Below are 23,519 nucleotides of genomic sequence, written 5' to 3'. Positions count from 1 at the left end.
TTTTGGTCTTCTATTTTCTACTCTTTTTGTTACCTTTGGTTCTTTCAAAGTAATTTGGCCTTGTCCCCACTTTGATTGCTTTGAAGATTTTCTTGTATTTGAGTTTTGCTGGTTTCTTTTTCAAAACAATTTTTACCTGGGTCTCTTTAATTATTCACTTGAATTTTGAAGCATTCTAGAATCTATAGCTTTTATCCATTTTAGGCAATTCCCTCCCTTTGTCTAATATTTCTTCTGCTACATTTGCTCTCTTCTCCCATAACTCCATTTGTGCAAGTGTTAGGTCATTTACCCTATCCTATTTTGCCCATTCTTTCTTCTGCTCTGTTTTAATAAGGATAATTTTATTGACTTATCCACCAAATAATTGCTTTTCCTTTTCTTGTACTTAAACTGCTTTTATATCTATTTCCTGTATTCTTAATTTCACTTGTATATCTGTTAATTTCATTTGATTCTTTTTAAATAGATAGTTTTCTGGTAAAACTTCGTATTTTGCCTTTAATCTTATAGAATATATTAATCACAGTTTTAATGTCTATATCTCCCAAATTTAATACCTGGATCCCTGTGCATCTATTTCTATTTTCTTTCCTTCTCGATTCCATTCCTTGATAATTTTTATTGAATGTTGAATATTGTATAAAATATATTATAGAAGATTTACATGATGCTATCCTTTAAAGAGAGTTTTCTTTAGCTTTTTGGCAGGTAATTACAATAGGATCAAATCACTTAATCTAATCAGGGACTATTCTTTAAGGTTAGGCTTCAGTCATTGTAAGCTTTGATTTATTTCAAGTGTTTTCTTATTTCCAGGGTATAGTGTTTTGGGAGATCCCAGAGCTGCTGATATTTATCAGAGAGCTCTACCTGTTAGAACCTGAACTCCAATTTTGATCTCCTCGGTTCTATGAAACTATTGATAGTTCTGGTTAATATCTCAGCCTCTTAGCCTCCATTTATTGCCTGTAATCTCCATCTCTAGGCTTGTGCTATTTATGAATGCCTCTAGGAAAAAAGCAGTAGAATGCCTGGCTCATTTTAAGGTATTTTCCTTTCATTTAAGATTTTGAACCTCAAAATCTGGCTGTTGTAGTAGTCTTGATTTCCAATATGTGACTTCCCATCCTGTGTGACAACTAAAGTTCTACCTAGTTCTCTGACTTTTCACAGCTACTTTTCATTCAGTTTCTCAGTCTCACCAGCCCATTGCTCATACTTCAGCAAATGCACCAAAAGAAAAAGAGCAAAGAATATCTTGACTCACCGCAATGTGTTTTCCTTCCCCCACATCTCATCTGTTTTGATGGTTCTCTGATGTCTTCTTATTCAGTCGCTCAGTCATGTCCGACTCTTTGCAACCCCATGGACTGCAGCATGCCAGGCTTTCCTGTCCTTCATTATCTCCCTGAGTTTGCTCTAACTCATGTTCATCGAGGCCATCCAACCATCTCATCCTCTGTCACCCTCTTCTCCTCTTGCCCTTAATCTTTGAGGGCAAGTATCAGGGTCTTTTCCAATGAGCCAGTTCTCTGCATCAGGTGGCTAAAGTATTGGAGCTTCAGTTTCAGCATCAGTCCTTCCAATGAACATTCAGGACTGATTTCCTTTAGGATTGACTGGTTTGATCTCCTTGCAGTCCAAGAGACTCTCAAGAGTCTTCTCCAACACCACAGTTCAAAATTATCAATTCTTCAATGTTCAGCTTTCTTTATGGTCCAACTCTCAAATCCATACAAGACTACTGGAAAAACCATAGCTTTGTCTAGACAGACCTTTGTCAGCAAAGTAATGTCTCTGCTTTTAAATATGCTGTATATGTTTGTCATAGCTTTTCTTCCAAGGAGCAAACATCTTTTAATTTCATGTATACAGTCACCATCTGAGCATGGCCCCTTCCATCAGAACAAGACCCAGATTCCCCCACAGTCAGTCTCTCCCATCAGAAAGCCTCCACAGGTCTCTTATTCTTATCTATCAGAGGGAAGATAGAATGAAAACCACAATCACAGAAAACTAACCAAACTGATAACATGGGTCATAGCCTTGTATAACTCAATGAAACTATGAGCCATGCCATGAAGGGCCACCCAAGATGGACAGGTCATGGTGGAGAGTTATGACAAAATGTTGTCCACTGGAGAAGGGAATGGCAAATCACTTTGTCACGGCTTTGTAGACTGGGACCTGGGGACTGGCGTTGATGAGAAGGATGCAGGGGACCCAAGTCTTGAGTGAAACAAGGGTGCTTTATTTGCAGAAATGCATGTTTATATATCTTCATACAAAGCAGCTTTAGGCAGTTAAAAAAATTGAGCAAAAACAAAGCCAAGCATATAACAATCTTCAAAGGGCCAGAAAGCATTCCATATCCTGAGTAAGAGGGGCATAACTGAATAAATTACCTTTAAGTAAAAGGTCACTGAAGGGAGTCACTGCAAGGAATCCAAGCAGGCACCCCTTCTCATGATCTCAGTCCTGAGAACTGCGTGCAGCTCTGCTCACTCCTGTTTTCCAGGAACTGATAAGGAATAGAGAGTCCTTGAGAAACACCACACAAAAGAAGAAAATAACATATTGGATCCCTTAAAGTTGAACGTCCCCTGAAACCACTTCACTGTTTTTGTCCTGAGAACCCCATAAATAGTATGAAAAGGCAAAAAGATATGACAATGAACGATAAACTGCCCAGGTCAGCAGATGCCCAATATGGTACTGAAGAAGAGTGGGGAAATAATTCCAAAAAGCATGAAGAGATGAAGTGAAAGCAGAAACAACACCCAGTTGTGGATGTGACTGGTGATGGAAAGCAAGTCTGATGCTGTAAAGAACAATATGGCATAGGAACCAGGAATGTTAGGTCCATGAATCAAGGTAAACTGGAAGTGGTCAAACAGGAGATGATAAGAGTGAACATCAATATTTTAGGAATCAGTGAACTAAAATGGACCAGAATGGGTAAATTTAACTCAGATGACCATTATATCTAGTACGATGGGCAAGAATCCCTTAGAATAAATGGAGTAATCCTCATAGACAACAAAAGGGTCCAAAATGCGGTACTTGGGTACAATCTCAAAAACGACAGAATGATCTCTGTTCATTTTCAAGGCACACTATTCAAAATCACAGTAATCCAAGTCTATCCCCCAACCAGTAATGCCAAAGAAGCTGAAGTTGAATGTTCTGTGATGACCTACAAGACCTTTTAGAACTAACAACAACAACAGCAACAAAAGTCCTTTTCAGCATAGGGGAATGGAATGCAGAAGTAGGAAGTCAAGAGATACCTGGAGTAATAGGTAAGTTTGGCTTTGGAATACAAAATGAAGCAGGGCAAAAGCGAACAGAGCACTGGGCATAGAAAACACCCTCTTCCAACAGTACAAGAGATGACTCTACACATAGACATCAGCAGATGGTCAGTTCAATACCAAAATCTGATTAGTCATAGTCTTTGAGGCCAAAAATGGAGAAGCTCTACACAGTCAGCAAAAACAAGACCAGGAGTTGACTGTGGCTCAGATCATGAACTTATTGCCAAATTCAGACTTAAATTGAAGAAAGCAGGGAAAACCACTAGACCATTCAGGTGTAACCTAAATCAAATCCCTTATGATTATACAGTAGAAGTGACAAATAGATTCAAGGGATTGGATCTGATAGAGAGCCTGAAGAACTATGGACAGAGGTTCATGACATTGTACAGGAGGCAGTGATCAAAACCATCCCCCAGAAAAAGAAATGCAAAAAGGCAAAAGGGTTGTCTGAGAAGGCTTTACAAATAGCTGAGAAAAAAAGAGAAGTGAAAGGCAAAGGAGAAAAGGAAAGATATACCCATCTGAATGCAGAGTTCCAAAGAAGAGCAAGGAGAGATAAGAAAGTCTTCCTCAGCAATCACTGCAAAGAAATAGAGGAAAATAATAGAATGGGAAAGACTGGATATCTCTTCAAGAAAATTAGAGATACCAAGGGGACATTTCATGCCAAGATGGGTACAATAAAGGACAGAAATGGTATGGATCTAAGAGAAGAAGAAGAAATTAAGAAAAGGTGGCAAGAATACACAGAAGAACTACACAAAAAAATCTTAATGACCCAGATAACCACAGTGGTGTGATTACTCATCTAGAGCCAGACATTCTGGATGGCAAATTCAAGTGGGTGTTAGGAAGGATAACTACAAGCAAAGCTAGTGGAGGTGATGGAATTCCAGTTGAGCTATTTCAAGTCCTAAAAGATGATGCTATTGAAGTGCTGCATTCAATATGCCAGCAAATCTGGAAAACTCAGCAGTGTCTACAGGACTAGAAAAGGTCAGTTTTCATTCCAATACCAATGAAGGGCAATGCAAAAGAGTGTTCAATCTACCACACAATTGCACTCATCTCACATGGTAGCAAAGTAATGATCAAAATTCTCCAAGCGAGGCTCCAACGGTATGTGAACTGAGAAGGTCCAGATTTTCAAAGTGGATTTAGAAAAGGCAGAGGAACCAGAGATCAAATTGCCAACATCCATTGGATCATAAAAAAGCAAGAGAGTTCCAGAAAAATATATATTTCTGCTTTATTGACTATGCCAAAGCCTTTGACTGTGTGGATCACAAGAAACTGTGGAAAATTCTGAAAAAAAAAAAAAAACAAAAAACCAAACAAACAGGAATACCAGACCACATGACCTGCCTCTTGAGAAATCTATATGCAGGTCAGGAAGCAACAGTTAGAACTGGACATGGAACAACAAACTGGTTCCAAATAGGAAAAGGAGTACGTCAAGGCTATATATTGTCACCCTGCTTATTTAATTTCTATGCAGAGTACATCATGAGAAACGCTGGGCTGGAGGAAGCACAAGCTGGAATCAAGATTGCTGAGAGAAATATCAATAACCTCAGATATGCAGATGACAGACGCCCTTATGGCAGAAAGTGAAGAGGAACTAAAGAGCCTCTTGATGAAAGTGAAAGAGGAGAGTGAAAAAGCTGGCTTAAAAATCAACTCTCAAGAAACTAAGATCATGGCATCTGGTCCCATCATTTCATGGCAAATAGATGGAGAAACAATGGAAACAGTGATAGACTTTATTTTCTGATGCCTTAAAACCACTTTAAAACATGCTCAAGCTTTTCTAATGGTCAGTGGCGGTGGCGGGGGTGGGGGGGCGGGGAGGGGGGCGGAATTAATCTATATGTTAGGCTCCATAAACAGATATGGAATTCTCTCATTAACTTTTCTGGGCATTACAATACTTAACAGAAAGTCTAGATGGTTTCCTTCTACAGTCCCTTGCCACTGTTACGTGGCAACGACCCTCTCTAGTCAGGCTCTACTACCTCAGTTAAGTCTCAAGATCTACCATTTCTTTAGGATGTTTTTCCATTAAAAAAAAAAAAAAGCATATAACCAAGTGCTGATCTTGGTTTCTGATCCATATGAAACAACTGTTTTGTGTCCATGTTGAATAATTCCTTCCTTTGGTGCCAAAATCACTAACAGAGTAGAGTCCATTGTTTTGGAGATGGTAGAGTAAAACTTTGTAAATGAATTATTACACATAATAATGAGAGATAATACCCATCTTTCATACTGTGGTTCCAAGACCAATGTATTCTGGCTATAGGAGAATCATCACTTTTATTGGCTATATGATCAGAGAATAAACCACATTCCCAAAATTACCACTCCAGCCCATAAGGTTGTATATTGTGTTCCAGTTGATGTTGTTACCAACTCTAAAGTAGATCATCCAACTGTTCTGTGAAGTCAACTCTTCTTTATATGAGGTTTATAGAACATTAGCTTAAATCATTTGTCGTCAAGTAGGGTGATTTACCCTATAGGGAACATTTTGTAATGTCTGGAGACTTTTCTTATTGTCATGATTTGGGGAGTGGGGAAATATTATTGACTGGCCTCTAGTGAATAGAGGACAGAGATGATACCAATCATTCTTCTATGCACAGCACAGTCTTCTGCAACATAGAATTATCTTGTCCAAAACATTAGCAATGCTACTTTTAAGACACTCTGCTTTAAAATGGTCACTGTAAAATCTATTTCTTGGTCAGAAGCAGTGTTGCACAGGTTAAAGTGACTGAGGAAGGAGCATTCAGTGAATCTTGGAATGGTGGTCCTTGCCAAAGGGGACCAGAAAAAGCAAATAAAGGTTCAGTGACTACTCCAGTGAGGACAGATATGTATTTCCCTCAAATGGAAAAGATTTGATGTAATTAACTGTCCTTGAGTAGATATTTAGACCATCCCAGATTACTGAATTCTGTAAAAAGATCAGGATTGATTTTTGCTGTTTCTAGCAAGTTAGGCATTCAGCAAGAGTGTAGTTACCCATGGCTAGAAGTCTGGACTGTTGAATTTAAGCATTGTTTGCATTCTCATCACGATGGGCATTTTATATATGATCCCGTTGAGTGAATATTAGGGGAACTGATAAAAGGGCTAAAATAAATCTACTGGGTAGGTCACTTTGCCCAACTGGTTATTAAAAAGTTTCCTTTACAGTGGTAACTTTTACTGATTATTCATATAGAGCACACATATTCACAGACTCTGGGATCATTCTAAAAGATCCATCTAAAAATCTCCCTCAGCTTTATTGTTATTAATCTCCTAATTAATTCCTTCTAATGATTGCCATTCTGGCTAGGCTCCAGAGCCCAAAGTTAGTCTACGTATGTCAAGGCTATGTATTGTCACCCTGCTTATTTAACTTATATGAGAGTACATTATGTGAAATACAGGGCTGGATGAATCACAAGCTGGAATCAAGATTGCCAGGAGAAATATCAACGACATGAGATAAGCAGATGATACCACTCTAATGGCAGAAAGTGAAGAGGAACTTAAAAGTCTCTTGATGAGGGTGAAAAAGGAGAGTGAAAAAAATGATTTAAAACTCAACATTCAAAAAACTAAGATCATGGCATCCAGTCCCATCACTTCATGACAAATAGAAGGGGAAAAAGTGGAAACAGTGACAGATTTTATTTTCTTGGGCTCCAAAATCACTGTGGATGGTGACTGGAGCCATAAAAATAAGATACTTGATCCTTGGAAGGAAAGCTTTGATAAACCTAGACAGCATATTATTAATAAAAAGCAGAGACATTACTTTACTGAGAAAGGTCCACATAATCAAAGCTATGGCTTTTCCATTAGTCATGTATGGATGTGAGAGCTGGACCATAAAGAAGGCTGAATGCTGAAGCAATTGATGCTTTCAAACTGTGATGCTGGAGAAGACTCTTGAGAGTCCTTTGGACTGCGAGGGGAACACGTCAGCCAATTCTAAAGGAAATCAACCCTGAATATTTATTGAAAAGACTGATATTGAAGCCCCAATACTTTGGCCACCTGATGCGAACAGTTGACTCACTAGAAATGACCCTGATGCTGGGAAAGATTGAAGGCAGAAGGAGAAGGGGGTGACAGAGGATGAGATGGTTGGATGGCATCATCGTCTCAACGGACATGGGTTAGAGCCAATTCCAGGAGATGGCAAAGGATGGGGAAGCCTGGTGTGCTGCAGTCCATGGGGTCGCAAACAGTTGATCATGACTGAGTGACTGAACAACAAAGCCACCTGAATTCCCTTACTGGACTGCTGCTGCTAAGTCGCTTCAGTTGTGTCTGACTCTGTGTAACCCCAAAGATGGTGGCCCACCAGGCTTCCCCGTCCCTGGGATTCTCCAGGCAAGAACACTGGAGTGGGTTGCCATTTCCTTCTCCAATACATGAAAGTGAAAAGTGAAAGTGAAGTCGCTCAGTCATGTCCGACTCTTAGCGACCCTGGGACTGCAGCCTACCAGGCTGATCCGTCATGAAATTTTCCAGGCAAGAGTACTGGAGTGGGGTGCCATTGCCCTCTCTCTTACTGGACTGACTTGGTCTAATATAATGACTGCATGGTTGAGAACACAGTTGCTGAATACACCTAGGGCAGTCTATGTAAGGATCTATAAGTTTAACAAAAATGTTTTTATATCTGAATCTGACCTAAGGCAGTCTATGTAGGGGTCTGTAAGTTTAATAAAAATATTCTTATATCTGATCCTTCTAGTTGGAGAGTCTGGATGCTAGTAGGTAATACCTGGAAAAAAGTTGTAATCATAGCTACCGAAAAGCGACACAATTTTGTAGCAATAATAGGAGAGTAACAATCATAGCACCTGAGAAAGAAATACCTTCAGCTCTGCCGGGTATGGGGAGGGATGGATGATTCTGTCAGATTCACCTCATCACAGAGGGAAGTCAGTTTATATCAGTCCCTATTTGCAAGGGACCCCACAATGGACACAAAGCTTTCTTTCTGGAAGCACCAGGCATTGCTTTGCCTCCTTCTCCAAAGAAAAATGACTTGCATCTGTCTTACAGGTATTTTGAGAGGCCTTCAAGCATTTAAGGAAATATCATCATATAGACTCTTGATAAGTGCAAAATTCTCTGTAAGATGAGGCTACCCTTGTTCATCAAGTGGAGTTTCCCAGAGAGATAAGTGATTTATCACTCCTCGTGGGCAGGTATCCCCATGAAAGGAGTCATCCAATTAGAAAAGGTGATACAAAATGAATTCCTAGATTTAGCTGAAGTGACCAATGACACAATTGGCCATGAAAGGCACTCAGGGCAGCCCCGACTCCCTAGACACGATTGTTTTGGATGACAGAATTGCCCTAGAATTTCTGTCTGTGGGCCATGGAGGCAAATTCTTTACAACTGCTAATTCATCCTGCTGTGCCTGGATCAGTTCTGCAAGCCTAGCAGAATGGTCAAGAGAGAGACATGAGGAGAAAGCCCACTTGGCTTTCTAAGGTGACCCAGATGGTTGCTGCAATTTGTTCAGAAGGTTGGGTCTGGAATCCTGGAGAGCAAGGTTGAGATATCAATACTGTGTGTTGGCCTCATCCTGCTACTTGGAAGCCTCAAATGAAATGCACTGTGAGGTAAGGTGAATGGATTTGGTCCCAGTCTCTGTCATTCGGATTCATCGGAGTGGCCAAATAGAGTGGCACATTCATGGGAAAATTTGCCAGAAGCTAAGAGTTTAAAAGGGCAGGTGGATGTCATTAGGTGCTAACACTCCATGGGTCACTTGTATTACTGCATGTCTTGTGAGCAAGGCACTGTCTGCCTTTGCTCCGTATTGTCTAATCTGTTTGTGTACCGAACAGCCTTAGAAACTAGAGATAGTGTCTCCCAAACAAAAGGCGGATATGCTTACAGTTCATTATTAAAGATTTGGGTTTTCTCACCTCAGCATTTCTCTTTTACAACGCAACCTACTTCACGAGTATGTATCCATCTGGGTCCAACTGCATGACCTCCGAGGAAACGGAAGGCAGGGTGACCTGCTGCAAATTTACTCAAGCTGCTTGGCATACTGTGAATTTAAGCAGTTCCTTGTCTTTAATTCAGAAGTTTCATGTCTTCTGCCATCGTTCACGAAATGCTAGCAAGCCAACTTGTGTGTCAGATAAAATCTCAGACCATGCAGAGTTCTCGACACCTACAGAAGCCAGGAACACATTTTATTGTAGTATCTCCCACCAGCCTTTTCAGTCTGTACTCCACAGTGACACTCTTCATAGATGCTGGCACTTTCTCTACCAACATACTTCTCAATGTTTTGGTGAAAGAATTATCTCCTAAGCCCTCTCAGAGGACATATTTAAAAGAGGGTGAGTAAATAGTCCACAGTGAGTTCCCTCCCTAAGTCTTCAGACTTTACTTTGTGATTAGTCACAAAGTGAAAACCTGGGTTATTTTTATTTTCCAAAAATTTGTCAAAATTTTTGGTGCATTGAGGATTTCTCCCTATTTTTATCACTGGTATGGAGTCAGCCTCTTGTAGGTCTTCCAGTCATCTCAGTAGATTGACAAGGGAGGCAGGCTGTGTCCTCGGTCTCCCATTTTGAATTGGGAGTCCTTCATTCAGTTCCTAACCCAATACTCCACTGGAATATTCCAATAAAAGTTATCTTTGCCCTATAAATTGCCAAATCTAACTGGCCCATTCTTGGCTTATTTAACTTGATCTTTCTGGAACCTGATATTGTTGATGATTTTCCTTCTTGGAAAACTCTCAACCTTCCCCTTCAGATACTTAACACTTTCTTGATCCTTTGACTTCTTTTCCTCAGACTGTCTCATGACAGATTCCATGTTTTCTTCTAAACCTCCAAAATGCTAGTGTTACCAAGTTTCAATCTGTGTCCTTTCTTTTCTACATTTAGCAAGAAAAATCAAAGGAAATAAGACTAAAATGGGAATTGGATGCCTCATCAACAATCCTGGGTACTAAAATGTGAGTCAATACTTCAAACCCATACAAGAAAATAATTTCCATTTAGAATCCTATGCCCAACAAAATTGCTAGTGCAGAATAAGATCACATTCAAGCATGAAGAGACAGACACAGACATTAATGCAAGCTGTATGCTTATAGCTTCCAAATCTACATCATTAGCCCAGATTTTAATGCTTAGTTCCTGACTTGTTTAATTACTCATTAAATAGTTCCATCTGGATATCTCAAAAATCCCCTAAACTTCATATGTTCAAAAGTGAACTAAATAACCTACCTGATAAAAGGTATTCACTGTATTATATTCTTGATCTCAGCAAATTAAATTATTATGCACCCATCAGACTCTCATTACCAACACCAGTAAGTAATCAAGTCTTCTCAAATCTACAAACTATTTCTCACTGCTATTCTTTCCCTTTTATTTCACTATTGCTCTCTTAATTCACATTTTCATAATTTCCTGTCTAGCCTTCCTACCTCCAAAGTTGACCTACTTAAGTCTACCCCCTACCCTATAGCAAGAATGGTCTTTCTACAAGGTATATATGGTCATATCTCTCTTTTAATTCAAAGAATCATTTTCCAGTTCTTGATTTGATTATCTGTCTCCAGACCATCTTCTTACCTCTTCCTATTCTCCACTTCACCTTCCTTGTTCCAACTACACTAAATCATAATGTATTTGTAGCTCTCTAATGCTGTTTCCACCACACTTATGGCAGAAAGTGAAGAAGAACTAAAGAGCCACTTGATGAAAGTAAAAGAGTAGAATGAAATAATTGGCTTAAAACTCAACATTCAGAAAATTAAGATCATGGCATCTGGCCCCATCATTTCATGGCAAATAGATGGGGAAACAATGGAAATAGTGACAGACTTTATTTTTGGGGATTCCAAAATCACTGCAGATGATGACTGCAGCCATGAAATTAAAAGATGATTGCTTTTCGGAAGCAAGGACCAACCTAGACAGCATATTAAAAGACAGCGACATTACTTTGCCAACAAAGGTCCATCTAGTCAAAGCTTTGATTTTTCCAGTAGTCATGTATGGATGTGAGAGTTGGACTGTGAAGAAAGCTGAGCACCGAAGAATTGATGCTTTTGAACTCTGGTGTTGGAGAAGACTCTTGAGAGTCCCTTGGACAGCAAGGAGATCCAACCAGTCCACCCTAAAGGAAATCAATCCTAAATATTCATTGGAAGGACTGATGCTGAAGCTGAAACTCCAATACTTTGGCCACCTGATGTGAAGAATTGACTCATTTGAAAAGACCCTGATGCTTCGAATGATTGAAGGTGGGAGGAGAAGGGGATGACAGAGGATGAGATGGTTGGATGGCATCACAGACTCAATGGACATGAGTCTGAGTAAGCTCCAGGAGTTCGTGATGGACAGGGAAGCCTGGTGTACTGCAATCCATGGGGTCTCAAAGAGTCGGACACAACTGAGCAATTGAACTGAACTGAATGCTGTTTCATGCCCCCATCTTTTTCCTTCCATTGTTCCTATTGCCAAAAAAAAAAAAAAAAAAGGCTCTGTTCTGCTGGTGATGATAGCCTAATCACCCTCCAAGTCTTAATGGAAGCATCAGCTTTTCTAAAGAAATTTTCTGAATCTCCATGCAATCCTGCCATTCTGTACAGATATCTATTTACATTTTGCATGTCTCTAGCAGCCATGAAATTAAAAGACGCTTACTTCTAGGAAGAAAAGTTATGACCAACCTAGATAGCATATTGAAAAGCAGAGACATTACTTTGCCAACAAAGGTCTGTCTAGTCCAGGCTATGGTTTTTCCAGTAGTCATGTATGGATGTGAGAGTTGGACTGTGAAGAAAGCTGAGCGCTGAAGAATTGATGCTTTTGAACTCTGGTGTTGGAGAAGACTCCTGAGAGTCCCTTGGGCTGCAAGGAGATCCAACCAGTCCATTCTAAAGGAGATCAGCCCTGGGTGTTCTTTGGAAGGAATGATGCTAAAGCTGAGACTCCAGTACTTTGGCCACCTCATGTGAAGAGTTGACTCATTGGAAAAGACTCTGATGCTGGGAGGGATTGGGGGCAGGAGGAGAAGGGGACGACGGAGGATGAGATGGCTGGATGGCATCACTGACTTGATGGATGTGAGTCTGAGTGAACTCCGGGAGTTGGTGATGGACAGGGAGGCCTGGCGTGCTGCGATTCAAGGGGTCACAAAAAGTCGGACACGACTGAGCAACTGAACTGAACTGAAGATGACTCAGATTTGGCTGCAAATCATTAGCTCAGACTATGTACACCTGAATGGAATAGGATAAACTGTCCTAGAAACAGATGAAAAAGTTTTCAGTCATGGAAAATGAAAGTTATTTCTCCACATATGTGTCCTAATGTGTACATTGCATCTTCCCACTTCTACCCTCAGCTATCCATATATGTATATGGCAACCACATATCCCCAACATTCCATAAAAGCTGTAAATTGAATTGGGCTTCCCCAGTGGCACTCATGGTAAAGAACCCACCTGTCAGTGCAGGAGATGTAAAAGACATGGTCAGGTGTAAAAGATCCCTACGTCAGTAAGATCCCCTGGAGGACGGCATGGCAACCCACTCCAGTATTCTTGCCTGGAGAATCCCAGGACAGAGGATCCTGGCGGGCTATGGTCCACAGGGTCGCAGAGTCGGACATGACCTAAGCTGCTTCACTCACTCACTCACTCTCTCCTAACTTGAACAGTCTTGTTTCTTATGATTGCATCAATTCTGCAGTGCCATGAACTCCATGTTTTGGTTCAGAAAATACTACATACTGAGTTCCACTATTGACTTGCCCCCCCGCCCCCACCACCCACTACCGCACACCAGGGAAAAGAATAGGTGGTAAATTACATTTTGCTTTCAAGACTTGTTAGCTGTGACACTTGCATTGTCAGAAACTTTATAAGGAACATGTTGTACAGATTTATATGCTTCAATGTTGGAGAGCTGAGACACATTTAAATTTGCACATTGGTCCTTTGGGAGTGACAGCCTGCACTGTTTCTCCATTTGTTTCATCATTTCATTAGTAATTGTGCATAACAAATGTGATCCTCAAGTGAAAAATGATGATAGGGGTAGAAACATACTATTAACCCTTCAGGGAAGCTTTTAGAAAAGTCAAGGTTAGTTAAGGTCTTCAGTCAAATTAGCCTCTGAAAGTCTACATATAAATAAAAACAAACAGGGAAGCTCAAGGACCTCTTGGGTGGTTGGAAGAAGGAGGAAAGCTGTAATTAAGTTTCCTTTGTCATCAACTATTTCTCAGATAAATGATCATAAATTGCTAGAACATGTCTTAACTCTCAGCCCTGAAAAGCTACAAAAAGCTCTATCTCTTGATTCGTTTTAGAAATTTGATGTAAGTAAGTGGGAAACTAGGAAATGCTTAGGTTCAAATCTCTGGCTTTCTTAAACTTATTAATAAAATTTCTAAATTAATCAGAGTAGAGGATGCTTAAACTAAACCACATTCTGGCTTAACTGTCTTCTGTGTCATTTTTGCTGGAGGGAGAAAATAGATTTTCCAACATCATATTTAATTTCATTAGCTACTGTTGCTTTTTGGAAATCTACTTATAACACATGAAGATAAACATTCTCCTTGTGATAAGGCTATGTTTATAAACTGGGTTTAGGATGAAAGAAAACCCTAAACTGATGTGTTTTCATTGTGGGGTTAATGGTGCTTTACTAATCCCCTTTCTGTGAGCCAGCAAGGCGCAGGCATTCAGGAAGTATTTCGGGTGACTCGCACATACTGGCCTTCTTAAACATTGTAGTAGGAGAAAGCCCTTTTCCCTGCTGAGTAATGCCAAAACATCATGCTCCTCTCCTCTTGGAAGGGAATTTCTGTGCAGCAAAAATAAAAATATACAGACTTTTTAAAGCTCACTAGTGAAGGTTGAATGAAGGGTTATTTGTTCCTTTAACAACTGAATCCTTTGTGCAGGGGTCCCCTCTCTTCTATTTTTGTCTCCCTACCTGGAAATGGGGCTCCTCTACACTAAGCACAGGAGGAAAGTGAGTCTACTTCTATGTTGTGAAGTGTGAATTTCCACCTTTCCTCCCGGGAAAGAGCTGAAGGTTTACAGGAAATGTTAAATATTTCATATCTATAGAAAGGTGTAAGGAATTATGTCATGAACACACCTATACACACTACGCAGCTAAAGAGATGACTCATTACAAACATGGTTGAAGCCCCTTGGTATATCCCATTATATTCAATATTTTCCTGATGCCTCATCCGTCCTCTCCTTGCCAGGTGCAAGTGTTTAGATTTTCTCATACTGGTGCTGATGTTGTTTTTAGTCGCCAAGTCATGTCTGATCCTTTTGCCACCCCATGGGCTGGAGCCTTCCAGCCTCCTCCATCCACAGGATTTCCCAGGCAAGAATATTGGAGTGAGTTGCCATTTCCTTCTTCAGGGGGTCTTCCCGACACTCAGATTGAACCTGCGTCTCCTGCATTGGAGGTGGGTTCACTGAGCCACCACGGAAGCCTTAGTGTGTCCCTGAACTAAACATAGGGCTCCTTTCACATTTTAGACTCAATAAAATCCTGATATATGTTAGATATATAACATATATATATATTCTTTTACAAATTGCCTATTTTATTTTTGAGTTTTATGTATGTGGACAAAGTTTTATGTATTTTTAAAATTTATTAAGATATGGTTGAGCTATAGCATTGTATATATTTAAGATGTACAATGTATGGGATGGTTTGATACATTTATGTGTGTCAAATATATAATTACCACTGTAGCATTAGCTGACACCTCTATCATATCACCTAATTATCATTTTTTTTGTAATGGTTGTTTTATCATGTGCATTGTTCTACAACATCATTTCCACTCTATATCATGGCTTTACCACAATTTATCCCTACTTGGAAGTCCTTCTTTCCTCTTGAATAGATACAGGGACACTGGGAGCATTAATGAGACCCTCAGATGGCAGAATCCACAGCAAACGAAACATCCTTACCTAAGAGAAATTCTCACAGTAGAGAAAAATGTAAAGAGAATGCATAGTGAATGATGCTTTTGTGGTTCCATTTTCTGTTTAAACCTATTGGACTTTCTTTTGTATGTGAGCTGGGGTGTATTTCTACAACTGGGTGAGTTAACTCTTTCTACGCATCATGTTGACTATTTTAAATGCTGAAATAAGAAACCAAGATCTGTTGTCACCTGCTAATAATGTTTATGGAGCAAAATTTTCCAGTAAGTGGAGACATTCCTGGGTATTTGCTTTAGGGTGTTCTTAGCCTCAGAGGAGACATAACCAGGTAGAAAGGGTTTGGCAAGGTCAGAAGAATCCTACCTCATGAAGTGACAGTTCTAGAAAATTCCAGGAAGGCTGCTGATGACTAGGACTGGGGTATCTTTTCTCTTTGCATCTTAAACCTTAAGGCTGCATGCAAGAGGCTGACAACTGATAACGGTGAGACTGCCTCCTGATTTTAAGGAATGAATTATCAAGTACACTGGGCAAGGTCATGGGTTTGTGACTCCCAGGCCTGGTTTCTATTTCTTAGCCTTTCTATCTTTTGCTCCTTCTACAGTGTTAGTCTGTAGTCTGTTCTTATCTCTTCTGCTGTAGATTCAGTAAGCACAGTGATTTTGATCTTCTGAAAAGTGTTTATTAACTCCTGCTGAGTCTTCCTTTGAAATGCTTCTTATCCATACCCCTTCCTTCCATCACCTCCCCCGCCCCTAGCCATCACTTCACACCTGGACAGCTGGCATGGGCTCAGAGCTGGACTAGGCGAGGCCTCTCTTATTCCTAACCCAGCCTACATGCCAAGGCTATTCATCTTCCTCAGATACTCTTGTTCTATAGCTCATTGGTCCCAGACCTTCAAAGACTTGCCATTTTCTAGGACATCAAACCTAAATTTTTCCAGAAAAGGCCAATAATTTGTGTATCCTGGTGATCCTCACTTCCTGTCATTTCATGCTACGTAACTTTAGCTCTAGTTTGGCTAATCTCTCTCACTTCCATGCAGACATCATTCTCATGTCTGCAATGTTTTCTTCTCCTGGAATATTTTATCTATCTCTTCAGACTGCTCATTCATTCACAGCATGTATATTGAGGGCCTGCTATGTGCTAACTCCTAGAGTTCTAAGATCATGACTTTAAGTGGATTTTTTTTACTAGCTGATCTCTAATAACCTCTTTCTTTTATTAGTCTTAACTACTTTATATCTATACATAGTCCACTAAATAAAGGTAAAAGCAAGTAAGGGACATGGACCTCTCTCTTCAAGTAGCAACCACTTTATCAATAAGAGGAATGAAGGGAATTTCAAACCCTAGAGAAGTATTTAAGTAAGGGAAGATGTGAGAATTAAATGAAATGAAATGTGATTAATGGAGCAGTGATTTAGCAGTAAATTATGTGTAACTTTATTTTGTTCACTCTTGTTTCAAATGGGTTTTTCTTATCTTCTTGTTGGAAGATAAGCTATTTGAGGGCAAAGGCTAAGCCTTCTTTAAATTGCCCCAGTTCTTAAACAATGTTAGATACACACTGGAGCCTTTGCCAGCTTTCTATTGCTTCTGACTGCCACAAAATGAAATGCTCTTTTGCCTGTATTCCCAGGGACGACAGTGGTGGACACAGCATGTCTGGGAGCAATCACCTTCCCAGCCTTATCCTCAGTTTATTTCTTTGAGAAACAGAAGGCTTTGGATAAATAAGAGCAGGCAATATTGCAGTGAAAGTAGGTAGAATCTGAGCATCCACCTTCCTAGTGGTTCTGCCCCCACAGATCAGCAAGGAGTACTAAACCGTTTCCATGGAAATGTTTGTCTTTGCATTTATGTCTCTTGATGCAAAGACTCCCTTCCCTAGATGTGTTTTCATTGTTTTAGTCATTTCTTCTGACACATCATGACATTTTAACCATTCTCTTAAACCACAAATCCTAGTAAGAATAGAAGATTGTAAGTCAGGGAATTGTGGAGGCAGTCCTAAAACCACTGTAGAGGAATCTAAAATGGTTTTGATTGGATTTTAGGTTGAAGCTGAATTTTAGTCCAAGTCAGTCAGCAACTGGTTCAAACCACTTTCAATGGCCGTGGCATGCAGTTTCTATTTTTGCTTTCTCAATAACTTCACTCTTATTTTAAATAAGATCATAAATTGGATTGATTATAGATTTAGTCAGAGTTGTGCTTTTTTGGGAATCAGCATTTCAGTGCATTTTGTCCTTCCCCCTCCGATAGAACTAGTTAAGTATGCTATAACTTAAATATAGAACACTGGGTCTGAACAAGCAGGGAACTCATGACCTTTCAGCAAAAATAATCAAGCTATTATTTACTTGAACAGAGGCAAACTTCAAATGCTAAAGAAACTAGTGATTTATAACACAATTTTAAAATTGAGGACTAATAATAAGTAGGAAGTTCAGTGATGCTGCAATAGTGCGGCTATAGGCAACCCAAGCAGCCCACCAGTCTCCTCTGTCCATGGATTTTCCAGGCAAGAATATTGGAATGGGTTGCTATTTACTTCTCCAGGGGATTTTCCCGACCCAGGGAATGAACCTGGGTCTCCTGCATTGCAGGTAGATTCTTTACCATCTGAACCACCAGTGCCCAAGTGGCTATCATAACTTAATGTAAGAATTAACTTGTACTTCCAAATAAATTTTTTAAGAAAGCGAGAGACTCTTCATGGATGTTTTCAATAACTTAAAGAGAGGCAGTTCTGTATGCTTTTTACTTTGGAAAAAAAAAAAAAAACCCAAATCTCAATATCCATTTAAAAGTTAGAATGTTGTGAGGAATGGGAAATGTTGCTAACTGATAAAGACATAGATTTTCTATAAAATATCTTGGCTTTAAAAAGATGAAGATTACATCTTCCTTTTCTTTCCTCATGCTACCTTTTCCCCCAGTATGCTATTTGAATTTATGTGTGGCCTAAGAGAGTATATTATTGTAATTTCCATTTTATAGGTAAAGAAATTGGGACCTAATGGTATAAAGATGAGCTCAAATTCAAGACATCACCTGGGGAAACAGAAGCAGCAATTATTGTTCCATTGCCATACCTATCCTTATTCTAGAAGATTGGGATATATGTTGGTGGGAGGATGACATCATTAATCTTTTATGTCCCCACAAAATGTTGAAATCCTAATTCCTAGTGATGATGACACTAGGAGGTGAGGCCTTTAGGAGGTCATTAGTTCATGAGGGTAGAGCTCTTATGAATGGGATTAGTGTCTTGATAAAAGACATCCTACAGAGCTTTATTGTCCCTCTGCCATGTGAGAATACCATAAGAAGTATGAGATCCAGGATAAGGTCCCCACTCAACCATGCTGGCACCTTGATCTTAGATTTCCAGCCTCCAGAACTCTGAGTAATAAATTTCTGCTGTTTATAAATTGCTCAGTCTGTGGTATTTTATTATAGTAGCCCAAACAGACTAAGACAGATGCATTTCTTTGATCTGGGCCAGCTCCTTCTCAGGACCACCACGCTTGCAGTCTTAGTGCATTAGAATAGAGCGATGACAGTCATGGAGAAACTCTGCTTTAATCTTTTAAGGACAAATCCCTTGTAGCTCAGTTGGTAAAGAAACTGCCTGCAATGTAGGAGATCTGGGTTCAATTCCTGGGTTGGGAAGATCCCCTGAAGAAGGAAATGGCAACCCACTCCAGTATTCTTGCCTAGAGAATCCCATGGACAGAGGAACCTGGCAGGGGTCCAAGGGGTCACAAGAGTCAGACACAACTTAGCGACTAAACCACCAACCACCACCACCACCACCAAGGACAAATCTGTGAGTGCAGTTAGGTGACTACTACCAGAAGCAGCACCTTCAACATTTATGCAGCATTTGAGCTGAGGCCACCTCCTCTTGGGAAACCCTGGTCAATAACAGAGTACTGGAGAAGTAATAGGACCTGGTCATTTCTACACAATGCAGAATTCTATGAGCAGTCTTGGCACTGGAGCTCCCCATTGAAACTCTCTCTGAGCTCCAGCACAAATTGAGTTCTCTTCCTACACCACACTCCTTCCCTCTCCATCCTCACTCATACGGGTCAGAATAATCTGAAGGCTCTCCTCACTTAATCTTGCTGTCAATCCCTTTATAATTCATTGTTTTACTGCTCCACCCACCCCAGTCTCTTGTACTCTTAGCTCCGTCTTGGTGTCTACTTCCTGGAGAATCTGAACTGACACAAACAGCCTGTCTATAATAACTTCATATGTTGGCAGAGGTCTGGTTATAGTATCTACTCCAAGGTCACTTTTATATTGCTAGAGTGGTAGAACTAAGACCCTGTAGTGTCCAACTGACCAAATATGTAGTTATCACCACATTCCTTTGTTTAATTCCTTTCATCAGTCCCTGTACAGGTGTGAATCTGATGTAAGATAGTGAAGCGAGACATTTTTCAATTTTATGGCCCAGCAAAATTAATCGGTAAAATATTGAAGAGTTGATATAACATTTCTAGTTTTTAAAATTTTACCAGGTAAAGGAACTAAAAAGTATCTGTACACAACTGTCAAAGTTGTTTCATAAAAGATAATTTTTTTAAAACAATGAAAAGAGGAAGAACACAATATGAGAATCTAGGATAGTTGAAAAAACTACATTGATCTACAATAAAAAAAATTGTCATGCGAAAATAAAAACAAGCTAGGACATCAGGTTTTTTTTTTTTTTCCCCTTACAAGATTAACTGTCATAGGAATTGCCCTCACTGTGTAAATAATTAGAAATCAGACACGGTACATGAAATAATATATTTCAGACAGTGGGTGGCACGTGGCACAGGATGAAGGTTCCTAAGAGAAGAGGAATAAAAGAAGTAAGTTATATGATAACCTTGCTCATTTCTTGGGGCAGTTCTCAGGCTTATGAGCAGGTAGAATAAACCGACAGAGTATAGGAATGTCATCAAATTGAGGGGAGTAGCAGAGTAGTTCTGCTGAGTCTATCTGGCTGAGTACTTACCTCCATATTTACAGGTGAAACTACCTCAGGCTTGGGAATCAGTATCAAGCAATAGGCCAACGGTTCTCAGAACTCATCAAGGGCTGAACATAGTATGTGATTCTACCAGCTAGAGTGGAGGGATCTCCTAAAATATGTGGGCATGTTGTCATAAGTGTCATGCATTTGTTGCAGGCAAATTTGTTTCTAGAATGAAGGCTAATCTAGACTTGTCATAGGAAAGCATGAAAGCAAGCCTTAAAGGGACTGAACTCACTCATGAGTAACTTAACTGTGCATCAGAACAAATCCAACATTGTTTAAAGAAAAATAAAATTCAGCACTCAACATAAAATTCAGAATGCTCAGCAACCAATCAAAGGCATGGAAAGGAAAATGGAAATATGGTTCATAACCAGAAGAAATGTCAGTCAGGGTAAACAAACTCCCAAATAATGGAGACTATGGAATTATTAAAGAAAGACCATAAACCAGCTATCAAAATTTTATAAACATTTCAAGGATATAAAGGAAAACAAATAATGGTAAGGAGAGGTATAAAGAATAATTTTAAAAAATATAATTGCAGCTTCTAAAGGAAATAATTTACATTATCCACAATGAAAAAAATATACTCAGTGTGATTACTATCACAATACACACCAAAGAAAGATGAGTGAACCTGAAGACAAAGGAATAGAAACTATTCAAAATGAAGAGATTTGAAAAATCAATGTCCTGTTCCATATATAGTGCAATATAAAATGGTATATCATACGTAACTGGACTTCTAGAAGGAAAATAAAATGAGAGAATAGGGGATGGAAAAAAATCTGAAGAAATAATGGTCACCGGAAAATTTGATTAAAAACTTTAAACCCACATACAGGCATCTCAGTGAACCTCAAGCAGAAATATATAAAGAAACTCACAAAAAGATACATTGTAATCAAATTTCTAAAAAAAAATCATAAATAAAAAACCATAAAAGTACCCAGAGGAAAAAAGATATATGTGTTATGCCAATGGGGGAAAAAGCAGGTTAACAAACTTCTCATTATAAACGATGAAGGCTCAAAGACACATGAAACAGTATCTCTAAACTGCTGAAAAACAAATTGTCTACCAAGACTTCTATACCCAATAAGAGTCTTTCAAAACTCTAGGAGAAATGCTTTTTCAACCTAATAAAAATGAAATTAACCATTTGCAGACCTGCACTTTGAGAAATGTTAAAAGAAATTCTACAAGCAGAAGTAACAATATGATGACACCAAATGGAAATCTGAATTTGGATGATAGAATAGAAAAGGCAAGAAGTGGAAATATGTCAATAAATTTCAAAAGTTACTTCACCTCAATTTTTAATCTCTTTGAAAGATAAAGTTTGAAGCAAAATAATAATAGTGTATCTTGAGGAGTGTAACACTAATTTTAAACTATATGAGAAGAATAATATGATGTTTGGGAGATACAAACTGTAACTACAATTTTGTAAAGTTGTTACACTGTAAAGTAGTATAATATTATTTGAACTTAGGCTGTTTTAAGTTAAAGATGAATACTGGGAAACTTACAAAGGTGACAAACTGACAGCCTGTGGGTCAAATCCCATTTGAGCTGCCACCCGTTTTTATATTTTTGTAATTAAAGTTTTATTGGAATACAGCCATAGCCATTCTTTTACATGATATCCAGCTATACTTTTCAACTACAGTGGCAAAGTTGAGTAGCTGCAAGAGAAATTTAAAATATTTAATATCTGATGCTTTACAGAAAAAAATGTGCAATCTCCTAGTCTTGAGAAACCAACAGTAATAATGATGATGATGATAATAATTAATAGTAAATCGAAGCAAAATGTGTAGCTAACAAACCAATAATGGAGACAAAATGATTTTATAATAAGCACTCAGTTAATGGAGAAGAAGTGTTCAAAAAAGAGAAATACTAGATAAAATAAATGAGAAACCTATAGCAAGATAATAGAATTGAACACAATCTTGTTCATAATTACATTAAATTTAAATTTTTCTAAACATTCCAATTAAAAGGTAGAGAGTGTCAGATTGCAGGCATAAGCAAATATGCTCTCTATAAGAATATCATAGTTTCAAAGTGAAAAGTTGCTAAAATATGTAACACAAAACTGAAAGGAAGCTAGGATGACTATATTAATAGCAGACAAAGCAACTTTCAAAACAAAAAATATTACCAAGGATGAAGAAGCTTTCGTCATGTGATGATATAGCAAGAAGGTGGCCAACCATCTGCAAACCAGGAAGAAAGTTCGCTCCAGACACTAGATTTGCTGTCAGCCTTGATGCTGGACTCTCCAACCTCCAGAACTGTAAGAAATAAATGTTTATTGCTTAAGTCATCCAGTCAATGGTATTTTTGTTATAGCAGCCCCAACTGCCCAAGATATCAATCTAACCTAATTTTTGTTTATACAGCACTCCTCCCAACAGCATAGTATAATCTCATCAAGTGTACATGAAACATTCACAGACAAAATTCTGAGCCATAAAATTTTTAAATGATTTAATTTACAGAGTATTTTCTCTGATAACAGCAACATCAAACTAGAAACCAATTTAAAAATATTTCTGGAAAATCCATAAATAGTTATAAATTAAATGGCACATATCTTAACTCATGGCTCATGGAAGGCATCACAAGGGAAATTAGGAAATAATTTGATATGAATAAAAAAGAATACACAGCATATCAAATTGTTAGGCTGATATAAAAGAGCATACTCAAAGAAAAATGTATAGCATTAAATGACTGTATTATAACAGAGAAAGTTATAAAAATTAATGATCAAAACTTCTACTTGAAGAAATTAGAAAAAGAAGAGCACCAGCAATTAACTTAAGCAGAAGGAGGTAAAAATAGAGCAACTACAAAAGCAATGAAGCAAAAAGAAAGACACTCCCAAAGCCGTAGAGAAAAATCCATAAACCCAAATGCTAGTTACTTGAGAAAATCCATAATATTGGTTAAAATCTTTGAACAGGATGATTAGGGAAAAAAGGAGATGAAGCAGAGAGATGGTATGGGGAGGGACGTGGGAGGGGGGTTCAGGATTGGGAACTCATGTACACCCGTGGCGGATTCATGTTGATGTATGGCAAACCAATACAGTATTGTAAAGTAAAATAAAGTAAAATTTTAAAAA

At 38.8% G+C, this 23,519-nt stretch overlaps 1 long non-coding RNA gene across 1 annotated transcript in view; it reads right to left on the bottom strand.

The window, feature by feature from the left end:
* LOC108636980 overlaps window positions 1-22,677 on the bottom strand; it is a 97,640-nt gene extending 74,963 nt beyond the window's left edge. Inside the window, exon 1 of the long non-coding RNA XR_001918672.1 lies at window positions 22,551-22,677. This is a non-coding gene — a long non-coding RNA (uncharacterized LOC108636980). The remainder of the gene's footprint in view (window positions 1-22,550) is intronic.

The sequence above is a fragment of the Capra hircus genome, chromosome 10 (genome assembly GCF_001704415.2).
Source record: "Capra hircus breed San Clemente chromosome 10, ASM170441v1, whole genome shotgun sequence".
Taxonomy (NCBI): domain Eukaryota; kingdom Metazoa; phylum Chordata; class Mammalia; order Artiodactyla; family Bovidae; genus Capra; species Capra hircus.
This window is presented reverse-complemented; position numbering and strand designations above follow the sequence as displayed.